This window comes from Gobio gobio (genome assembly GCF_949357685.1).
Source record: "Gobio gobio genome assembly, chromosome: 1".
NCBI lineage: Eukaryota > Metazoa > Chordata > Actinopteri > Cypriniformes > Gobionidae > Gobio > Gobio gobio.
The window spans coordinates 6,662,562-6,677,981 of NC_137097.1; the positions used below are offsets into that span (position 1 = coordinate 6,662,562).

General features: G+C 40.4%; 2 pseudogenes across 2 annotated transcripts in view; both read right to left on the reverse strand.

Annotated features, from left to right (window-relative positions):
- Nucleotides 1-10,817, reverse strand: part of LOC307135471 (interferon-gamma-inducible GTPase 10-like) — a 37,469-nt pseudogene extending 26,652 nt beyond the window's left edge. Inside the window, exon 1 of the transcript in view lies at nt 10,398-10,817. The product of the transcript in view is annotated as an interferon-gamma-inducible GTPase 10-like (transcript). The remainder of the gene's footprint in view (nt 1-10,397) is intronic.
- Nucleotides 1-15,420, reverse strand: part of LOC307143792 — an 838,852-nt pseudogene that overhangs the window by 212,187 nt on the left and 611,245 nt on the right. The gene's annotated exons all lie outside the window — the stretch shown is intronic.

The window sequence follows — 15,420 nt, forward strand, 5'->3', positions numbered from 1 at the left end:
AGTGTGGAAAGAGTTTCACTCGTAAAGAGCATCTTAAAGGCCACATGAGAATTCACACAGGAGAGAAGCCTTACACCTGCCAACAGTGTGGAAAGAGTTTCACTCATAAAGAGCATCTTAAAGGCCACATGAGAATTCACACAGGAGAGAAGCCTTACACCTGCCAACAGTGTGGAAAGAGTTTCACTCATAAAGAGCATCTTAAAGGCCACATGAGAATTCACACTGGAGAGAAGCCTTACACCTGCCAACAGTGTGGAAAGAGTTTCACTCATAAAGAGCATCTTAAAGGCCACATGAGAATTCACACTGGAGAGAAGCCTTACACCTGCCAACAGTGTGGAAAGAGTTTCACTGAAAAAGGAACCCTTGGGAAACACATGAGAATTCACACTGGAGAGAAGCCTTACACCTGCCCACAGTGTGGAAAGAGTTTCACTCATAAAGGAAACCTTGAGAAACACATGAGAATTCACACAGGAGAGAAGGCTTACACCTGCCAAGAGGTAATGACCCCTTCCTCTCAAAACATAACTCTGCACCAGTGCACAAAGCAAGATCCATAAAGACATGGTTTCCTCACAAAAAAAGTCTGAAAAGAGTTTAATTGAAAAACAGCACCTTAAAGTCCACAGGAAAATGAACACTGGGGAGAAGCCTTACACCTGCCAGCAGTGTGGAAAGAGCTTCACTCGAAAAGAACATCTTAAAGGCCACATGATAATTCACACTGGAGAGAAGCCTTACACCTGCCAGCAGTGTGGAAAGAGTTTCACTCGTAAAGCAAGCCTTGAGAAACACATGAGAATTCACACTGGAGAGAAGCCTTACACCTGCCCACAGTGTGGAAAGAGTTTCACTGAAAAAGGAACCCTTGGGAAAAACATGAGAATTCACACTGGAGAGAAGCCTTACACCTGCCAACAGTGTGGAAAGAGTTTCACTCATAAAGAGCATCTTAAAGGCCACATGAGAATTCACACAGGAGAGAAGCCTTACACCTGCCAACAGTGTGGAAAGAGTTTCACTCATAAAGAGCATCTTAAAGTCCACATGAGAATTCACACTGGAGAGAAGCCTTACACCTGCCCACAGTGTGGAAAGAGTTTCACTCGTAAAGAGCATCTTAAAGGCCACATGAGAATTCACACAGGAGAGAAGCCTTACACCTGCCAACAGTGTGGAAAGAGTTTCACTCATAAAGAGCATCTTAAAGGCCACATGAGAATTCACACAGGAGAGAAGCCTTACACCTGCCAACAGTGTGGAAAGAGTTTCACTCATAAAGAGCATCTTAAAGGCCACATGAGAATTCACACTGGAGAGAAGCCTTACACCTGCCAACAGTGTGGAAAGAGTTTCACTGAAAAAGGAACCCTTGGGAAACACATGAGAATTCACACAGGAGAGAAGGCTTACACCTGCCAAGAGGTAATGACCCCTTCCTCTCAAAACATAACTCTGCACCAGTGCACAAAGCAAGATCCATAAAGACATGGTTTCCTCACAAAAAAAGTCTGAAAAGAGTTTAATTGAAAAACAGCACCTTAAAGTCCACAGGAAAATGAACACTGGGGAGAAGCCTTACACCTGCCAGCAGTGTGGAAAGAGCTTCACTCGAAAAGAACATCTTAAAGGCCACATGATAATTCACACTGGAGAGAAGCCTTACACCTGCCAGCAGTGTGGAAAGAGTTTCACTCGTAAAGCAAGCCTTGAGAAACACATGAGAATTCACACTGGAGAGAAGCCTTACACCTGCCCACAGTGTGGAAAGAGTTTCACTCATAAAGGAAACCTTGAGAAACACATGAGAATTCACACAGGAGAGAAGGCTTACACCTGCCAAGAGGTAATGACCCCTTCCTCTCAAAACATAACTCTGCACCAGTGCACAAAGCAAGATCCATAAAGACATGGTTTCCTCACAAAAAAAGTCTGAAAAGAGTTTAATTGAAAAACAGCACCTTAAAGTCCACAGGAAAATGAACACTGGGGAGAAGCCTTACACCTGCCAGCAGTGTGGAAAGAGCTTCACTCGAAAAGAACATCTTAAAGGCCACATGATAATTCACACTGGAGAGAAGCCTTACACCTGCCAGCAGTGTGGAAAGAGTTTCACTCGTAAAGCAAGCCTTGAGAAACACATGAGAATTCACACTGGAGAGAAGCCTTACACCTGCCCACAGTGTGGAAAGAGTTTCACTGAAAAAGGAACCCTTGGGAAAAACATGAGAATTCACACTGGAGAGAAGCCTTACACCTGCCAACAGTGTGGAAAGAGTTTCACTCATAAAGAGCATCTTAAAGGCCACATGAGAATTCACACAGGAGAGAAGCCTTACACCTGCCAACAGTGTGGAAAGAGTTTCACTCATAAAGAGCATCTTAAAGTCCACATGAGAATTCACACTGGAGAGAAGCCTTACACCTGCCCACAGTGTGGAAAGAGTTTCACTCGTAAAGAGCATCTTAAAGGCCACATGAGAATTCACACAGGAGAGAAGCCTTACACCTGCCAACAGTGTGGAAAGAGTTTCACTCATAAAGAGCATCTTAAAGGCCACATGAGAATTCACACAGGAGAGAAGCCTTACACCTGCCAACAGTGTGGAAAGAGTTTCACTCATAAAGAGCATCTTAAAGGCCACATGAGAATTCACACTGGAGAGAAGCCTTACACCTGCCAACAGTGTGGAAAGAGTTTCACTCATAAAGGAAACCTTGAGAAACACATGAGAATTCACACAGGAGAGAAGGCTTACACCTGCCAAGAGGTAATGACCCCTTCCTCTCAAAACATAACTCTGCACCAGTGCACAAAGCAAGATCCATAAAGACATGGTTTCCTCACAAAAAAAGTCTGAAAAGAGTTTAATTGAAAAACAGCACCTTAAAGTCCACAGGAAAATGAACACTGGGGAGAAGCCTTACACCTGCCAGCAGTGTGGAAAGAGCTTCACTCGAAAAGAACATCTTAAAGGCCACATGATAATTCACACTGGAGAGAAGCCTTACACCTGCCAGCAGTGTGGAAAGAGTTTCACTCGTAAAGCAAGCCTTGAGAAACACATGAGAATTCACACTGGAGAGAAGCCTTACACCTGCCCACAGTGTGGAAAGAGTTTCACTGAAAAAGGAACCCTTGGGAAACACATGAGAATTCACACTGGAGAGAAGCCTTACACCTGCCAACAGTGTGGAAAGAGTTTCACTCATAAAGAGCATCTTAAAGGCCACATGAGAATTCACACAGGAGAGAAGCCTTACACCTGCCAACAGTGTGGAAAGAGTTTCACTCATAAAGAGCATCTTAAAGTCCACATGAGAATTCACACTGGAGAGAAGCCTTACACCTGCCCACAGTGTGGAAAGAGTTTCACTCGTAAAGAGCATCTTAAAGGCCACATGAGAATTCACACAGGAGAGAAGCCTTACACCTGCCAACAGTGTGGAAAGAGTTTCACTCATAAAGAGCATCTTAAAGGCCACATGAGAATTCACACAGGAGAGAAGCCTTACACCTGCCAACAGTGTGGAAAGACTTTCACTCATAAAGAGCATCTTAAAGGCCACATGAGAATTCACACAGGAGAGAAGCCTTACACCTGCCAACAGTGTGGAAAGAGTTTCACTCATAAAGAGCATCTTAAAGGCCACATGAGAATTCACACTGGAGAGAAGCCTTACACCTGCCAACAGTGTGGAAAGAGTTTCACTGAAAAAGGAACCCTTGGGAAACACATGAGAATTCACACTGGAGAGAAGCCTTACACCTGCCCACAGTGTGGAAAGAGTTTCACTGAAAAAGGAACCCTTGGGAAACACGTGAGAATTCACACAGGAGAGAAGGCTTACACCTGCCAAGAGGTAATGACCCCTTCCTCTCAAAACATAACTCTGCACCAGTGCACAAAGCAAGATCCATAAAGACATGGAAGTGGAGGAACTTGACTGGCCTGCACAGAGTCCTGACCTCAACCCCGGTAGAACACCTTTGGGATGAATTAGAGCAGAGACTGAGAGCCAGGCCTTCTCCTCCAACATCAGTGCCTGACCTCACAAATGTGCTTCTAGAAGAATGATAAAATAAAATAAAATCCCATAAACACACTCCTAAACCTTGTGGAAAGCCTTCCCAGAAGAGTTGAAGCTGTTATATCCGCAAAGGGATAGTTCACCCAAAAATGAAATGTTATTTATTACTCACCCTCATGCCGTTCCACACCTGTAAGACCTCCCTTAGGAACACAAATGAAGATATTTTTGTTGAAGTCTGAAGGCTCAGTGAGGTCTCCATAGGGAGCACAGAAATGTACACTCTCAAGATCCATTATACAGTGAATACAGGGGTTCAATATTAATATCATAAAGCAACGATAATATATATATATATATATATATATATATATATATATATATATATATATATATATATATATATATATATATATATATATATATATATATATATATATATATATATATATATAATTTTTTTTTTTTTTTTTTTTTTTTTTTAAGAATCTTAAACATAAATAGCCACACAAATGTGGTCCAGGCAAAGCGTACTTTGATTATCTTCACTGCATGCATATTTAAAACAAAATGAAATATAACATTCAACCTATAAATATGTGGTTCAGGCAATATGTGATTATGTACTCTGATTATCTTCACTGTAATAAAATGAAATATGACAAACCCAACTCTCTTTTCTGTTAAACGTCAGTTTTAATAATCAATAATGGTCAAGCCTGGTCAAGAAGGCTCACCAGCGCCTCTTCTTCTTGAGGACACTGAGGAAGAATCAGCTCTCCTCGGCTATCCTGGTGAACTTCTACCGCTGCGCAATAGAAAGCATCCTGACCAACTGTGTCGCAGTGTGGTATGGGAGCTGCTCTGTTGCGGAGCGCAAGGCACTGCAGCGGGTGGTGAAAACTGCCCAGCGCATCACAGGGACTCCACTACCTGCCATCGAGCACATCCAGAGGAAACGCTGTCTGCATCGAGCTCGCAGCATCCTCAAGGACTCCTCTCACCCAGCCCACAGACTGTTTTCTCTCCTGCCCTCCGGCAGGCCTTTCAGGATCCACCGGACCAGGACCAGCAGACTAAAGAACAGTTTTTTCCCCAGAGCTGTCTCTTTACTGAACTCAAACCCCCGTTGATCCACTCCCCTCATATACTGATAACTCTCCTACCTCACATCCGCCTTCACTTTGTTATTTGCACTACCGACTGTTTATTACAGTCACAACTGTTTACTTATTCATTTTGCACTACCATACCTTAACTGTTTTATGCTCATTTGCACTGCCGACTGTTATTTACAGTACCAACTGTTTACATTTGCATTTTGCACCGTACTTCTAACCGTAATATGCAATCACTTTCCACTGCACTTTTACACTTTTTTTCGGATAGCTTCTGTCCATAATTTATTGCACTACCTTAATCCACTGCCATATTCCTCATTTTAGCCTAACATATCATTGTATACCTCTCTCTGTAAAATTCTGTTTATAGTAATAGCCATCTGTATGTTATATTACATATCCACCTGTAAATTCTGTTTATAGTAATAGCCATCTGTATGTTATATTACATATCCACCTGTAAATTCTGTTTATAGTAATAACCATCTGTATATTATTCACTGTACATATTCACCTGTAAATTCTGTTTATAGTAATAACCATCTCTCTATTTATAGATATATTTATATATACTCAGTACATATCCATGTCCTGCACTTATGCAAACGTTGTATATCCTGCACTTGCTGCTATTGCACTTCTGGTTAGACCTAAACTGCATTTCGTTGCCTTGTACTTGTACTTGTGTAATGACAATAAAGTTGAATCTAATCTAATCTAATCTAATCTAATGGCCATTATAAAAGTATAAGTAAAAGGTATAGGAAGCTCTCCAATATGAAATAAAGCAAACCATTCAGTCAAAAGTACAAAGTCAGCACTTTAGTAGGCTATGGTGGTAAAGTTAAATATGCAAGGCAGGTTTATTTATATATCACATTTCATACACAATGGTAAATCAAAATGCTTAATAGGACTGGGCGATATAACCAAAAAAATCATATCTCTATTTTTTGGTTGAATGGCGATACACGGTATACATCCTGGTATTTCCTACGTTTTTCTATTTGGATGCAAAAAAATCAGTAAAACATTTTTTTTATATTTTTAAAAAAACATTTTTTTTACATCCTGCCCAGTGATGTCCTAAAAACAATGTTGATATTGAAAGCTATAAACCAATACAGTGAATGTAATGTAGGATATATTATGTGCAAATTGGAGGTTTACAATTAATAATTTTGTTTTTAAATTCACTAAACTAAAAATGAAAATAAAAACAAGCATATTAGCCTACATTTATATATTACCACATTTTAATGGTCACTTTCATAAAAATATACTTACTTTTAGGTTTAAAATTCCACATATGGTACATTTATTGTCCAACAACAAATATTTTAGAAATATGTATACTTAGTCATACTAGAATAGGAATGCAATAGTCAGAATTATTGCATTCCTATTCTATTGTGCTCTGTCTGTTTGGCGTGCATGCACGCAGTGGCGCTCATTCACGGAATTTTAGCAGAGATTCACTTGCAGACGGCTCGTCCTCTCCTGACATAAAATGGACATATTTGCATGACTTTCTAACATTTACTGGTGGAGAATATACCTGTGAAATGTAAGTTATGCACTGAGGAAAGCACCACATTTTAAACGCATTAAACAGAACAAATAGGCTATTTATCTGTCTGTCAGCACAAGTATCTCTCAGAGCGTCTGACAGGGCAAGCTGCTTTAAACTATACGGGTCAACTATATCTGACTATATCCAGTTATTTTGAAGCCCTTAATATAAAGCATGTGTCTTGTTGAGGACAAATTGTATTATGCACTTTCCCTGCATCAGCTCATTCTGCGTACTCCGCTATTTTCAGATGCGTTCGTATCAATCTACTGTATATCGATATAAACGGTATTGCCTCATTCCATATTGTCTCTATAAAATGTATCAATATATATTGTACAAACTCGATATACCGCTCAGCCCTAATGCTTTACATAGAAAAGTTATTAAAATATTGATAATCACGACTTAATAAAAATACCACGTTTAAGAAAGAAAATAACAATAACCAAAGATAAAAACAAGTTTAAATTTAAAAAAAAAAACGTTATAAAAAGATGATACATAGATGAGATAAAGTGCAATCAGTCGGACACAGTGTGTTAGGGGATAACAGTTTCGGACCCAAGACCAGTTATGAAAATTGAAGACCAAGAGTCAGGGGTGCAATTAATTAAAGAAAATTTTACTGAAGAATAGTTTGTAGTTTCATCAGCAGAAGCCAGCTTCAAGTCTCACAAGGAAGGAGTTCATAGGCCGCGCTCACTCTAGCAGTCTATCCTACCTATAATTTCTCAACAGTTATACTGCTTTCAAGGTCTAGCCACGACATTACTGCAAGGTGGATGATTTTGATTGGCTCAGCGAAAATGAACAGTCATGGTAAATTTCCACACATTGTCAGTTAATCAGGTTCACGTGTCCATATAGCACTTGTTGATTCTTTTGCGACAGATCCCTAGGACAGACACTCAGTCACCAATCAAAGACCAAATACAAACTTTAGAAAACATGTATGAAGAAACAATCAGTGGTTCTATTGATTAAGTAATATCATAAAAAAAAATCATTATAATAATATAGGAGGATAAATATTAAGGCTTTGATTATAAATTTAATTTGGATATCTACAGGTATATTGAAGCACAGTGGATTTCAGAATCCACCTTTCAAGTGGCACAGTGCTCATTCAGTAAATGTAGCTTCAGATGTGTTTTGGGTCTGGATTTGAAAGTGGCTACTGTTGGAGCACATCTGATCTGTTCAGGAAGCTGGTTCCAACTGCGGCTGGCATAATAGCTAAAAGCAGACTCTCCTTGCTTTGAGTGAACCCTTGGTATTTCTAACTGGCTTGATCCTGATGATCTGTAAGGTTTGCATTCTATCAGCATATCTGGAATGTACTGAGGTCCTAGGCCATTGAGTGATTTGTATACCAGTAATAATACTTTAAAATCCTAAATGTAACAGGAAGCCAGTGTAAAGACCTGAGGACTGGTGTGATGTGGTCATATTTTCTGGTTCTGCTCAGGATCCTGGCAGCAGTTCTGTATGAGCTGCAGCTGTCTAATGGTCTTTTTGGGAAGGCCAGTGAGAAGACCATTACAATAGTCCACCCTGCTGGTGATATTGCCTGGAAACAATCTAATTCTTGAAATATTTTTGAGATGATAGTAAGCTGATCTAGTTATTGCTTTGACACGACAACTGAAACTCAGGTCTGACTCCAAAATCACACCTTGTAGCTCCCTGGGTTAAGAAATGTTTGACTCTTCGACTGATGATTCCCACACTTTATTGAATATCTGTCACAGATGCGATCACCATAAGCACCACCATGAAACACCGGGGAATCAACGTAAGAGCTTTGTACAAAAGAAAACAAAATCCAAAGTGATTAAACCTTGAAACAAACATACATCAAAATAAGTAAACTTAAACAAACCCAAACATACTATGAAATAATGAAACAACAAACAGATAATCAACAGGGGAAGCTACTCTGAAACCGTAGTTTGACAAGCTACACGCTACTTATAAATGAAAGTAGTTAAATACTGTAGTCTATGACGTTAGACTGTGTGTTAGTCTGTGAAAATACCGTGGTTCAGGCTACACAAATATTGATCTTGACATTGTTAGCATCTTGTCTTTTTTACATCTTACACTGTAAATTTTACAAAAATGTGCACAAATAATTTTGTACAAAAAACAGCCCTTATTAATGAATTATTAGTAGCCTATTGTAGTGTCTCAGGAAATTTTGCTCATTATCACACAGCTCTTCTGTGGCTTTCCTGCACTGAAGCAGCAGTTTAAGATGAACCCAGACTTCAGCAAACTTAACTTTTGTCTGGTTAATACATTTAAAAGACAATTTCTTTGGCCATAATGTCAAATCAAATGAAAGAATGATTTATTAAAAACACAGAAGAAGAACAACAAATCAAGAACAAGAAAACCGGAACAACACTCAGACCGAAACTTTTTGTTGTGCAATGCATAGCATGGGCTACAAAATAAAATATGTTATTGAAATATCTCCGTAACGGATTACGAAAAGTGTGTGCAACCTATTGGAAAGCCCGGATGAGTAATCTCTTGACAAGATGGTCAGAGTATGCTGTGCTTTGTGCCCATCTGTTGTGCCCTCAGAATAGAGACTATAAGTAACATTGTGTTCCCAGTGTAACAAGTTCATATTGCCCTTTCTTAGAGTTAGTGTAGTTTTCTTTTTAGGAATGAAAATGTGAACCTTGAATGTAATTTAAGTCGCTATGGATAAAAGCATCTGACAAATACATAAATGTAAATCATTTGTAGCTTTTTGCAATAAAAAAAAGTGTCAGTAAACTGCATTGCTCTTATTCTGCTAATTTTTTAAAAGCATAATAGACCATTAAAAAAACCCATATTCATTATAAACCACATGAGTATTTATGTTGTGTAAATTAAACCCATGTGCTTTTCCACTGTGCCCTGCTATCCTGCTCACATATAGTAACTTAACTGAATGTAACAAGAGTAATTGAATAACACAAAGAAGGCATTTTAAACTACATTGTTAACAAACATTTAATAAAGATATGCATCTTAAAATTTAAGTCATAGAAGAGATTTTTTTTTATACTTAAGTAAAAGTAAAATATGATTTTACTCTGTAATGTATCCGTGTTCCATGTGTTTCATTCTATCCTCTATCGTCAATAGAATGGACGGTTAACGCCAATATAGTTGCGTACACTTAACTTTATTGAACACAACAAACCCGGTCTGTACTGTCACATGTAAACAACATCTAACTACTGGTGTCACATCAATTACAGTCCGTGCTACAACAACAACTATCCCAACATCCTTTCTCTCTTTTTTTTTTTTTCCTCAAGTAACTTACAACCTGAAAGTCAATTCCATAATAACTCAGAACAGTATGTATACCTTCACCTATGCTATGCATCGACTGAAATATACACACTACACAATTCTTAAAGTATAAACATTGCAATTTCAGTAAGACAGTATTTGTAATGTCTCCTTAATGCATTCTACTACATATTCCTTTCCATTAATAAACTCTTATAACAAAATAAAGTGTCTGCACAGTTTATCTCTTTTTTTTTTCTTCCTTTCAATTGGCACATATGAATACAACTGTAACGGCAGGTGAACCAATATAGCACTAAATTTCCTGGGACATGGAGGTGAGTATTAGTGGGTTACTGTACATAGTCTTTAAGGTAGTGAGGTCTAATCACTTTTATTCCAGACTTTGTAATAGAAACAACAGGACTATCTGCGTTTGGTTTCGGGCCTGTCACACTGTCTCTGTTCACCTCTGCAGATTGACAAGTCTCTGTCTTTTCCACGACTATGGTTCTGTCCTTCCTGAGGTGTCGGCGGTTTCTCCTCAGAATGTTCCCTGAGTCGAGCTGGACATCATAAGACCTGTAGTCCACAGGTTTCACAACTGTCGCTTTTCTCCATGTTTTGTTATGTTCTTCCGGCTGGACACGGACTCTGTCTCCTTGTTTCAGAGGATCTAGATCTTTTGCATGTTTGTTATAATATGCAGCCTGACAGTTCTTGTTATCAATCTGATCCTGTCGAGTGTGGATTACCTTTGGTTTCAGCAGGTTGTCATGCATGGGTATCAGTGTCCTGGTTCTCCTACTGAACAATCGCTGTGCTGGGCTTGCTTTGATCCCTTGCGATGGTGTGCTTCTCTGATCAAGCATGGCAAGGTATGGATCTTTCCCATCAGCTTTTGCTTTTTTCAACAGCCGTTTTGCAGTCTTTACTGCTGATTCTGCCATCCCATTGCTTTGTTGGGTAGGCTGGTGAGGATGTCCGGTGTTTAAATTCCCACTGTCTGCTGAACCTTTTGAAATCTTCTGATGCATATTGCGGGCCGTTATCTGAGATAACAACATCAGGAATACCATGTCTTGCGAAATGGGATTTCAGTTTATGGATGACAGTGGTGGATCGTGTGTCGGATAAGAAGTCCAGCTCCCAGAAATTAGAGAAGTAATCAACGGTGATCAGGTAGTTTCTGTTGTCTAAAGTGAATATGTCTGTCCCCACCTTAGACCATGGGCTACTTGGTAGTTTGTGAGACCTCAGGGTCTCCTTCTGCTGTTTCACATCCATAGATCTGCAGATGTCACATTTCTCTATGAATGTCTTTATCTGATCATTCATCCCCAACCAGTAAACACATTCTCTTGCCCTTCTCAGGCATCCCTCAATGCCCAAATGTGAGGAGTGAATGCGCTGAACAATGTCACCTCTGAGTGCATCTGGGATTACAACTCTCTCCCCCCTGAAGACAATTCCGTTCTGCGTACTCAGTTCTTCCTGAAAAGGGTGGTAATGTGCGATGTCATGTGGCAAGTCTTTTTTGCTCCTTGGCCAACCTTCTTGGATGAATTTGATAAGTGTCTGCAATTTTCTGTCTTTACTTGTCTCCTCTCTAATGCCTCTGAGTCTTTGTTCCGCTATATTTGCATGCTGGACCATGTTTATGCTTTCAATCTCCATTTCTACTGAATTTTCTGATGCATGTTCAGGTAAGTATGAGCGGCTCAGTGTGTCAGCTAACAACATATCCTTCCCTGGGATATAAATGACTTCGATATCGTATCTCTGAAGTCGAAGTAACATCCTTTGCAGGCGTTTTGGAGTGTTCAGCAGAGGTTTTCTTACTATGTTTTCCAGTGGCTTATGGTCAGAGTGTACTGTTACTTTGCGCCCGTATGTATACTGGTGGAATTTTTCCATACCGAAGACAATGGCCAAACACTCTTTCTCTATCTGGGCATAACCCCTCTCCGTCTGCGTCAATGCCCGACTTCCATAAGCGACTGGCACCCCCTTTTGAAGTAAAGCCGCCCCTAACCCAGTCTCTGACGCATCACACTGTAGTGTCAGTGGTTCATCTGGGTTGTAATATTTGAGAATTGGGGCTTTTATGATGGCGTCCTTGAGCCGTGTGAATGCTTGCTCATGCACATCTGACCATTCCCAGATATTGTCTTTATGAGTTAGCTGCCTCAGTATCTCACAGCCATCTGACAGGTGGTCACAGAATTTCGAGAGATAGTTTACCATGCCCAGGAGCCTCTGGACCCCCTTGACATCTGTTGGACGTGGCATGTCTCTGACTGCTCGTGCCTTTTCCGGATCCACTCTTAACCCATCTGCGGTAAGTAAATGTCCTATGTATGGAACCTCGTTTTTCCTCAGTTAAAATTTTTCTGCATTCAATTTGATGTTCTTTTCTTTACATCTAGTCAACAGGGCTCTCAGTTTGTCGTCATGGTCTTGGTTTGCTAAATCGAATGTCTCACCCTCTCCGGTGATGAGGATGTCATCAGCTATGACAGGGGTGTCCAAAGTCCGGCCCGCGGGCCAAATGCGGCCCGGGGATGAATTTCAAACGGCCCGCAGCTTGTCTATTAAAATCAGTCCCTCCAGAAAAACGTGATTATAGGATCGCATGATTTAATACATAATCAGCCAAAGTCCGCACATTTTTTCAAATACGCCGCACTTTCGCCGCGTAAATTGCCTATTTCCGCGTGCAAAATATGCGGGGCTAGCAAGATTTCATAATACCCGCATTTTTGTATTTTTGTGATCCCCACATCATTTAGTTTGTTTCAAACAAAAACTCGATTCATTTAGATTTTTTCCCCCAGGAATCAAGAAAAAAATATGTAATTTTTCTTAGTAAAAGCATCTTGATTTAAGAATTTTTGGATATTTGGACTGGAAAAAAGACCAAGTAAGAAAAGTATTTTTTCTAGTGTGGTTTTACATGTGGTTATCTAAATAGAGCACTTATTAAATTTAAATAAGAATAGAGTTCTAACTCTAATTTCACCCATTAAAACTTTTTGGTTGATGAAAGTTTTACAGATATTGTTAAATATCTATACATTTCCTGTGTCCCATCTCAAGCTACTCTACTGTCAGCTCAAGCTTTTGTCAAATCGGTCATGTTTTCAAGGAACAAAACATATACACTCACCTAAAGGATTATTAGGAACACCTGTTCAATTTCTCATTAATGCAATTATCTAATCAACCAATCACATGGCAGTTGCTTCAATGCATTTAGGGGTGTGGTGCTGGTCAAGACTCCTGAACTCCAAGCTGAATGTCAGAATGGGAAAGAAAGGTGATTTAAGCCATTTTGAGCGTGGCATGGTTGTTGGTGCCAGACGGGCCGGTCTGAGTATTTCACAATCTGCTCAGTTACTGGGATTTTCACGCACAACCATTTCTTGGGTTTACAAAGAATGGTGTGAAAAGGGAAAAACATCCAGTATGCGGCAGTCCTGTGGGCGAAAATGCCTTGTTGATGCTAGAGGTCAGAGGAGAATGGGCCGACTGATTCAAGCTGATAGAAGAGCAACTTTGACTGAAATAACCACTCGTTACAACCGAGGTATGCAGCAAAGCATTTGTGAAGCCAAAACACGCACAACCTTGAGGCGGATGGGCTACAACAGCAGAAGACCCCACCGGGTACCACTCATCTCCACTACAAATAGGAAAAAGAGGCTACAATTTGCACAAGCTCACCAAATTGGACAGTTGAAGACTGGAAAAATGTTGCCTGGTCTGATGAGTCTCGATTTCTGTTGAGACATTCAGATGGTAGAGTCAGAATTTGGCGTAAACAGAATGAGAACATGGATCCATCATGCCTTGTTACCCCTGTGCAGGCTGGTGGTGGTGGTGTAATGGTGTGGGGGATGTTTTCTTGGCACACTTTAGGCCCCTTAGTGCCAATTGGGCATCGTTTAAATGCCACGGCCTACATGAGCATTGTTTCTGACCATGTCCATCCCTTTATGACCAGCATGTACCCATCCTCTGATGGCTACTTCCAGCAGGATAATGCACCATGTCACAAAGCTCGAATCATTTCAAATTGGTTTCTTGAACATGACAATGAGTTCACTGTACTAAAATGGCCCCCACAGTCACCAGATCTCAACCCAATAGAGCATCTTTGGGATGTGGGGGAACGGGAGCTTCGTGCCCTGGATGTGCATCCCACAAATCTCCATCAACTGCAAGATGCTATCCTATCAATATGGGCCAACATTTCTAAAGAATGCTTTCAGCACCTTGTTGAATCAATGCCACGTAGAATTAAGGCAGTTCTGAAGGCGAAAGGGGGTCAAACACAGTATTAGTATGGTGTTCCTAATAATCCTTTGGGTGAGTGTATATAATAGAAAAGGGACCGGCCCATGGGTATGTCCACAACATCGAATCTGGCCCCCTTTAAAAAAAGTTTGGACCCCCCTGAGCTATGACATATATACCTCGCAATCCTTCCAGAGCTTGGCTGAGTTTTCTTTGAAACACCTCTGGTGCAGGGCTAATGCCCATTGGCATCCTCAGCCATCTATATCTGCCATACGGTGTGGCAAATGTGGTCATGTAACTTGATTCCTCATCCAGGGTCACATGCCAAAATCCATTTTTGACGTCACACACAGTGAAAACTTTTGCCCTTGACAAATCTGGCAGTATTTCGTCTATTGTCGGCAGAGGAAAGTGGCATCTTTTCAGAGCTTTGTTGAGTGGTCTTGGATCTATGCATATCCTGAGGTTTCCTGATGGCTTTTTAACAATGACAAGACTGCTAATCCACTCTGTGCTACAGTCTACTGGTGTGATGATCCCTCTTCGTTGAAGATCAGTCAGCTCTGCTTTAAGTGGTGACATCATCGCCACAGGAACCCTTCTCTTTGGCAGTTTTACTGGAGTTACTGTGGGGTCTGCTTCTATCTTATACGCACCCTCCAGACATCCGTCTCCCTGGAACACATCAGCATAGTCTTTTCTGATATTATCCATGTTCCACTTTTCATCTTTTCCGGTCTCTTTGGTAACAATGCTATCCACAGCCATGATGTTTTCATACTGGACTTTCACTAGATTCATGGCCTGTACTGCCCTGCTGCCCAGTAGCGGCACTGCGGACCCCTCATCTACAACCATGAATTCTAATCGGTACAGTTTCTTGTTTCTGGGATTTCTCAATTTAACTTTACATTTCCCCACTGGCTGCAGTGTACTTTTATTGTACATCACCAGCACTTGCTCAGTCTTTTCAATTTGTGTAGCTGGGTTTAACAGGTTGACAGGTATAATGTTACAGCTGGCTCCACAATCTAACTGAAACTTAATCTGTTCTTTCCCCAGAAGCATTGCAGCAAAGAGTTT